The sequence below is a fragment of the Haemaphysalis longicornis genome, unplaced genomic scaffold (genome assembly GCF_048455015.1).
Source record: "Haemaphysalis longicornis isolate Haplotype H1 unplaced genomic scaffold, Haemaphysalis longicornis Haplotype H1 scaffold_6, whole genome shotgun sequence".
Classification (NCBI taxonomy): domain Eukaryota; kingdom Metazoa; phylum Arthropoda; class Arachnida; order Ixodida; family Ixodidae; genus Haemaphysalis; species Haemaphysalis longicornis.
Genome location: NW_027526407.1, coordinates 122,944,699 through 122,951,821, shown reverse-complemented (window position 1 = coordinate 122,951,821; position 7,123 = coordinate 122,944,699). Strand labels below are relative to the sequence as shown.

The following is a 7,123-nucleotide window of genomic DNA, read 5'->3' as shown; positions in this document are numbered from 1 at the left end:
CGGACTACTCGGGGTCAAGGGGACCTCCTTTTTAAACCCGGGGCGTGACTCCAGCGGCGACGACATGACGAGAGTGGTCTACCAGTGTTGAAACCTCTTAAGCTCCCTATGGCACCAAGACTGCCACAACAGAGGCCCTCGCTATGCATGTTGCGAATCAGAATAGGAAATGAGGGGCTCGTTGAAAATAAGACAGAAATTAGAATTGGCAGTCAAGAAGACCTCGGAAAGCAAAAGGGTTGATGTAGTAACACAAGATAAAGAATTTGGAAAATATCAAGGTGGAGAAAAAATGACCGCCAGGTGGGATCCGAGCCCACGACCTCCAAAATACTAGTCTGGTGCGATAACCACTACGCTACTGGCGGGCTACTTTAGCCTCCACTTTCTGGGGTATTATGTTCAGGGGTTTTTGTTCCCTCTGCTTGGGGGTGGTAGCCAGTGCCCCTCCCACTACTCGGGGTGAAGGGGACCTTCTTTTTAACACCCAAGCCATGACTCGAGCGTCTGCGACATGTAGAAAGTGGTCTACCAGCGTTGAACTCTCTTATGCTCCCTATGGCACCAAGACTGCCAGAACAGAGGCCCTCGCTATGCATGTAGCGAATCAGAAAAGGAAATGAGGGGCTCGTTGAAAATAAGACAGAAATAAGAATTGGCAGTCAAGAAGACCTCGGAAGGCAAAGGGGAGCTCCCCATGGCACCAAGATTGCCAGGACAGACGCCCTCTTTATGCATATAGCGAATCAGAATAGGAAATGAGTGGCTCGTTGAAAATAAGACAGAAATAAGAATTGGCAGTCAAGAAGACCTCGGAAGGCAAAGGGGAGGATGTAGTAGCTCAAGATAAAGAATTTGGAAAAAAAGAAAGTGGAGAAAAAATGGAGAAAAAATGCCCTCCAGGTGGGATCCGAACACACGACATCCAGAATACCGGCCTGGTGCGATAACCACTACGCCACCAGCGGGGCTACTTAACCCTCCACTTTCTGGGGTATTTGTGTTCAGGTATTTTTTTTTCTTGCACTTGGGGGTGGTAGCCAGCGCCACTCGGACTACTCGCGGTCAAGGGGACCTTCTCTTTAACCCCCGGGCGTGACTCGAGCGTCTACGACATGTCGGGAGTGGTCGACCAGCATTGAACCCTCCTAGGCTCCCTATGTAACATGACTACCAGATCAGAGGCCCTCACTACGGTTGTAGCTAATCAGAATTTGGAAATGAGCGGCTCGTTGAAAATACCACAGAAATAAAAATTGGCAGTGAAGAAGACCTCGGAAAGCAAAGGGGAGGATGTAGTAGCTCAAGATAAGAATTTGGAAAATAAGAAAGTGCAGAAAATTCCCGCCAGGTGGAATCCGAACCCACGACCTAAAGAATACCGGTCTGGGGCGATAACCACTACACTACTGGCGGGGCTACTTTAGCCTCCAATTTTTGGGGTTATTATGTTCAGGGGTTTTTGTTCCCTCTTCTTGGGGGTGGTACCCAGCGCCACTCGCACTACTCGGGGTGAAGGGGACCTTCTTTTTAACGCCCGGGCCGTGACTCGAGCGTCTGCGACATGTCGAGAGTGGTCTACCAGCGTTGAACCCTCTTAAGCTCCCTATGGCACCAAGACTGCCAGAACAGAGTCCCTCGCTATGCATGTAGCGAATCAGAATAGGAAATGAGGGGCTCGTTGAAAATAAGACAGAAATAAGAATAGGCAGTCGATAAGACCTCGGAAGGCAAAGGGGAGGCTGTAGTAGCTCGAGATAAAGAATTTGGAAAATAAGAAAGTGGAGAAAAAAATGAAGAAAAAATGCCCTCCAGGTGGGATCTGAACCCACGACCTCCAGAATACCGGCCTTGGGCGATAACCACTACGCTACCGGCGGGGTTACTTTAGCCTCCACTTCCTGGGGTATTTGTGTTCAGGTGTTTTTGTTTCCTGCACTTGGGTGTGGTAGCCAGCGCCACTCGGACAACTCGGGGTCAAGGGGACCATCTTTTTAACCACCGCGCGTGACTCGAGCATCGATGACATGTCGAGAGTGGTCGACCAGCTTTGAACCCTCTTAAGCTCCCTATGTCACCATGACTGCCAGAACAGAGGCCCTCAATATGGTTGTAGCTAATCAGTATAGGAAACGAGGGGCTCGTTGAAAATTAGACCGAAATAAGAATTGGCAGTCAAGAAGACCTCGGAAAGCAAAGGGGAGGATGTAGTAGCTCAAGATAAAGAATTTGGAAAATAAGAAAGTGGAGAAAAAAACGGAGAAAAAATGCCCTCCAGGTGGGATCTGAACCCACGACCTCCAGAATACCGGCCTTGGGCGATAACCACTACGCTACCGGCGGGGTTACTTTAGCCTCCACTTCCTGGGGTATTTATGTTCAGGTGTTCTTGTTTCCTGCGCTGGGGCGTGGTAGCCAGCGCCAGTCAGACTACTCGGGGTGAAGGGGACATTATTTTAACCCCCGGGCCGTGACTCGAGCGTCAACATGTCGAGAGTGGTCTACCAGCGTTGAATCCTCTTAAGCTCTCTATGGCACCAAGACTGCCAGGACAGAGGCCCTCGTTATGCATGTAGCGAATCAGAATACGACATGAGGGGCTCGTTACAAATAAGACAGAAATTAGAATTGGCAGTCAAGAAGACCTCGGAAAGCAAAGGGGAGGATGTAGTAACTCAAGGTAAAGAATTTGGCAAATAAAAAGGTACAGAAAAAATGCCCGCCAGGTGGGTTCCGAACCCACTACCTCAGAATACCCGTCTGGTGTGATAACCACTACGATACCGGCGGGGCAACTTTAGCCTCCAATTTCTGGGGTATTATGTTCAGTTGTTTTTGTTTCCTCCGCTTGGGGGTGGTAGCCAAAGCCACTCGGACTACTCGGGGTGAAGGGGACCTTCTTTTTAACCCCCAGGCCGTGACTCGAGCGTCTACGACATGTCGAGAGTGGTCTACCAGTGTTCAACCCTCTTAAGCACCCTATGGCACAAAGACTGCCAGAAAAGAGGCCCTCGCTATGCATGTTGCGAATCAGAATAGGAAATGAGAGGCTGAATGAAAATAAGACAGAAATTAGAATTGGCAGACAAGAAGACCTCGGAAAGCAAAGGGGAGGCTGTGAAAAATAAAAGGTGGAGAAAAAATACCCGCCAGGTGGGATCCAAAGCCACCACCTCCAGAATACCGGTCTAGGGCGATAACTACTACGCTACCGACGGGGTTACTTTAGCCTCCCGTTTCAGGGGTATTTATGTAAAGGTGTTTTTGTTTCCTGCGCTGGGGTGTGGTAGCCAGCGCCAGTCGGACTACTCGGGGTGAAGGGGACCTTCTTTTTAACCCCCGGGGCCGTGACTCGAGCGTCTACGACATGTCGAGACTGGTCTACCAGCGTTGAACCCTCTTAAGCTCCCTATGGCACCAAGACTGCCAGGATAGAGGCCCTAATTATGCATGTGGCGAATCAGAATAGGTAATGAGGGGCTCGTTGAAAATAAGACAGAAATAAGAATTGGCAGTGAAGAAGACCTCGGAAACCAAAGGGGAGGATGTGGTAACTCAAGATAAAAAATTTGGAAAAAAAGGAAGTGGAGAAAAAATGCCCGCCAGGTGGGATTCGAACACACGATCTCCAGAATACCGTTCTGGTGCGATAACCACTACGCTACCGGAGGGGCTACTTAAGCCTCCACTTTCTGGGGTATTTGTGTTCAGCTGTTTTTGTTTCCTGCACTTGGGGGTGGTAGCCAGCAGCAATCGGACTACTCGGGGTCAAGGGGACCTTCTTTTCAACCCCCGGGCCGTGACTCGAGCGTCTACGACATTTCGAGAGTGGTCTACAAGCGTTGAACCTTTTAAGCTCTCTATAGCACCAAGACTGCCAGGACAGAGGCCCTCGTTATGCATGCAGCGAATCAGAATAGGAAATGAGTGGCTCGTTGAAAATAAGACAGAAATAAGAATTGGCAGTCAAGAAGACCTCGGAAAGCAAAGGAGAGGATGTAGTAGCTCAGGGAGGATGTAGTAGCTCAAGATAAAGAATTTGGAAAATAAAAGGTGGAGAAAAATTGTCCGCCAAGTGGGATCCGAACCTGAGACCTCCTGAATACAGGTCTGGTGGGATAACCACTGCGCTACCGGCGGGGCAACTTTAGCCTCCACTTTCTGGGGTATTATGTTCAGGTGTTTTTGTTTCCTCCGCTTGGGGGTGGTAGCCAGCTCTATTCGGACTACTCGAGGTGACGGGGACCTTCTTTTTAACACCCGGGCCGTGACCTGAGCGTCTACGACATGTCGAGAGTGGTCGACCAGTGTGGAACCCTCTTAAGCTCCCTATAGCACCAAGACTGCCAGAACAGAGGCTCTCGCTATGCATGTTGCGAATCAGAATAGGAAATGAGGGGCGCGTTGAAAATTAGACAGAAATAAGAATTGGCAGTCAAGAAGACCTCGGAAAGCAGAGGGGAGGATGTAGTAGGTCAACATAAAGAATTTGGAAAATAAGAAAGTGGAGAAAAAAATGGAGAAAAAATGCCAACAGGGTGGGATCCGAACCCACGACCCAAGAATACCGGTCTGGTGCGATAACCACTACACTACCGGCGGGGCTACTTTAGCCACCATTTTCTGGGGTATATGTGTCCAGGTGTTTTTGTTTCCTGCAGTTGGGTTTGGTAGCCAGCGCCACTCGGACTACTCGGGGTGAAGGGGACCTTCTTTTTATACCCCGGGTGTGACTCGAGCGCCTACGACATGTCGAGAGTGGTCGACCAGTGTTCAACCCTCTTAAGCTCCCTATGGCACCAAGACTGCCAGAACAGAGGCTCTCGCTATGCATGTTGCGAATCAGAATAGGAAATGAGGGGCTCGTGGAAAATAAGACAGAAATAAGAATTGGCAGTCAAGAAGATCTCGGAAAGCAATGGGGAGGATGTAGTAGCTCCAGATAAATAATTTGGAAAATGAAAAACTGAAGAAAAAAATGGAGAAAAAATGCCTGCCAGGTGGGTTCCGCACACACGACCTCCAGAATACCGGTCTGGTGTGATAACCACTAAGCGACCGGCGGGGCTACCTAAGCCTCCACTTTCTAGGGTATTTGTGTTCAGGTGTTTTTGTTGCCTGCACTTGGGGGTGGTAGCCAGCGCCACTCGGACTACTCGGGGTCAAGGGAACCTTCTTTTTAACCCCCGGCCGTGACTCGAGCATCGATGACATATCGAGAGTAGTCGACCAGCGTTGAACCCTCTTAAGCTCCCTATGGCCCCAAGACTCACCGGACAGAGGCCCTCATTATGCATGTAGCGAATCAGAATAGGAAATGAGGGGCTCGTTGAAAATAAGACCGAAATAGGAATTTTCAGTAAAGAAGGCCTCAGAAAGCAAAGGGGAGGATGTGGTAACTCAAAATAAAAATTTGGAAAAAAATGAAACTGGAGAAAAATGCCCGCCAGGTGGTATCCGAACAGACGATCTCCAGAATACCGGTCTGGTGAGATAACCACTACGCTACCGGCGGGGCTACTTAAGCCTCCATTTTCTGGGGTATTTGTGTTCAGGTGTTTTTGTTTCCTGCACTTGGGGGTGGTAGCCAGCGCCACTCGGACTACTCGGGGTCAAGCGTACCTTCTTTTTAACCCCCGGGCCGTGACTCGAGTGTCTACAACATGTCGAGAGTGGTCTACCAGCGTTGAACCCTCTTAAGCTCCCTATGGCACAAAGACTGCCAGAACAGAGGCCCTCGCTGTGCATGTTGCGAATCACAAAAGGAAATGAAGGGCTTGTTGAAAATAAGACAGAAATTAGTATTGGCAGTCAAGAAGACCTCGGAAAGCAAAGGGAAGGTTGTAGTAACTCAAGATAAAAAATTTGGAAAAAAAGGAAGTGGAGAAAAAATACCCGCCAGGTGGGATTCGAACACACGATCACCAGAATACTGGTCTGGTGCAATAACCACTACGCTACCGGTGGGGCTACTTAAGCCTCCACTTCCTGGGGTATTTGTGTTCAAGTGTTTTTGTCTCCTGAACTTGGGGGTGGTAGCCAGCGGCACTCGGACTACTCGGGGTCAAGGGGACCTTCTTTTTAACCCCCGGGCCGTGACTCGAGCGTCTACGACATGTCGAGAGTGTTCTACAAGCGTTGAACCCTATTAAGCTCCCTATAGCACCAGGCCCTCCAGGACAGAGGCCCTCGTTATGCATGTAGCGAATCAGAATAGGAAATGAGTGGCTCGTTGAAAATAAGACAGAAATAAGAATTGCCAGTCAAGGACACCTCGGAAAGCAAAGAAGAGGATGTAGTAGCTCAAGATAAAGAATTTGGAAAATTAAAAGGTGGAGAAAAATCGCCCGCCAAGTGGGATCCGAACCCGAGACCTCCTGAATACAGGTCTGGTGGGATAACCACTGCGCTACCGGCGGGGCAACTTTAGCCTCCACTTTCTGGGGTATTATGTTCAGGTGTTTTTGTTTCCTCCGCTTGGGGGTGGTAGCCAGTGCTATTCGGACTACTCGGGGCTAAGGGGACCTTCTTTTTAACACCCGGGCCGTGACCAGAGCGTCTACGACATGTCGATTGTGGTCGACCAGTGGGAAGCCTCTTAAGCTCCCTATGGCACCAAGACTGCCAGAACAGAGGCTCTCGCTATGCATGTTGCTAATCAGAATAGGAATTGAGGGTCGCGTTGAAAGTAAGAAAGAAATAAGAATTGGCAGTGAAGAAGACCTCGGAAAGCAAAGGGGAGGATGTCGTAGGTCAATACAAAGAATTTGGAAAATAATAAAGTGGAGAAAAAAATGGAGAAAAAATGCCCACCAGGTGGGATCCGAACCCACGACCCAAGAATACCGGTCTGGTGCGATAACCACTTCACTACCAGCGGGGCTACTTTAGCCCCACTTTCTGGGGTATATGTGTTCAGGTGTTTTTGTTTCCTGCACTTGGGGGTGGTAGCCAGCGCCATTCGGACTACTCGGGGTAAAGGGGACCTTCTTTTTTTAACCCCCGGGCCGTGACTCGAGCGTCTACGACATTCGAGACTGGTCTACCAGCGTTGAACCCTCTTAAGCTCCCTATGGCACCAAGACTGCCAGGACAGAGGCCCTTGTTATGCATGTAGCGAATC

At 49.5% G+C, this 7,123-nt stretch overlaps 1 non-coding gene across 1 annotated transcript; it reads right to left on the bottom strand.

Annotated features, from left to right (window-relative positions):
- Positions 1-295: 295 nt before the first annotated feature.
- On the bottom strand, positions 296-368 carry Trnat-agu (transfer RNA threonine (anticodon AGU)). Its single transcript has one exon. It is a non-coding gene; the product is annotated as a tRNA-Thr (tRNA).
- Between the last annotated feature and the right edge of the window lie 6,755 nt (positions 369-7,123).